Source organism: Falco peregrinus, chromosome 10 (genome assembly GCF_023634155.1).
Source record: "Falco peregrinus isolate bFalPer1 chromosome 10, bFalPer1.pri, whole genome shotgun sequence".
In the NCBI taxonomy this organism is placed as follows: Eukaryota; Metazoa; Chordata; class Aves; order Falconiformes; family Falconidae; genus Falco; species Falco peregrinus.
In genome coordinates, this window is record NC_073730.1 from 25,129,505 (window position 1) to 25,130,811 (window position 1,307).

Here is a 1,307-nt window from a genome sequence, read left to right on the forward strand (position 1 = left end):
GCCAAAGGGGCTTCTTGTGTTTCTTGATGTTTAAGAAGGTCAGTTGTACATCTGGAAGTGATCAAAGTAAGTTTTTACATGTCATTTATTTCCCAGGCTTACCAGTGAGACAACCAACAAAGGGGAAATCCATCCTTCCCTTTCTCCTTTCCTCCTTGGAGGAAGAAGGAAAGACTAAGTCCTTTTTTAAGAGCTGCAAGGGCATAGTACATTGACTAGTTTGCTCTGCTGGATTTCACTCCCTGCCTGCCCCCATGTGCTCCTTGGATGGCATCTAGAGATTTAATGAGTCTCCCAAGATTTATTAACACTGTCAACTGCTGATGCCTCTGGGAACCCATGGGCTCCAGAGGACCTCCTCTGAGGCCTGTGAGAGGCACATCTTGGTATCGCAAGCTGTGTGGGAATCTCATCTTGAAGGTGCCTTCCCTGCCTGCTGGTAGAGGAGTTAACAGTGTGTATCAGAGGGCTTGGCTTATTTCATGGAGTTGTTTGGGGTTTCTCCTGTGTAGTGAGGAGAATTTAGCTGGGTGTCTCCAAAATGCTGTGATTTTGCAGTTTGTAAAGCCTCTCCTTTAAATGGCTTGGTGAGCACCAGTACTCATTTATCATGTCAGCTGTGATGCATGAAACAGGAACAGCTTTGCTCTTTCCCGAGGACTAGCCTGCCCTTCTCTTTCAAGGAAAACAAATCTACGCTCAAACTGCTGCTACTCTGAGTTTGCTTTTCACCCCAGCACCACTCTAAATATCCTTTAGGATGTACCAAAGGGATTGCCTTTATGTTCTGTGAGGGCACAAACAGCTGCTCAGTACACAGTCAGGGCTTTAGGGTCAGCTCTACTCGAACAGTAAGTATGTAAAATAACATAAAACTGGAAAAGCATCACTCTGTTTTGAAACGTGACTGTAAAGGCATGTCCCTCCCCACGGCTCGCCTTCCTGGGCGCCAAGGGGCACCCGCCTGCGTTTGTCACAGCACCCAGTGATTTAATTCCTGCTGCCAGAGGTCAGGGCAGCCACGGGGCTCTGCCCTCTGAACCTGGGTCTCACTTCACCTCAGGCTCTTGTCCTCGCACCTTTGTGCCGACACGGCGCCCGCCCGCCTGCCAGACACCCGCACGTAGCACCAGCAGGGCCCGAGGGCCACGGCCTGCCCCCCACCGAGCAGCCTCGGGGAGGCCAGGCCCTGGGGGAGGGCTGCCTCGGTGCAGGGCCCGGCCCCCCGGCCCGCAGCTCGGCCGCGCCCTCGCTCCTCCCGCCGCGGAGCCCCGAGCGGGTCGATACGGCTCGGCGCTCGCTCGGCC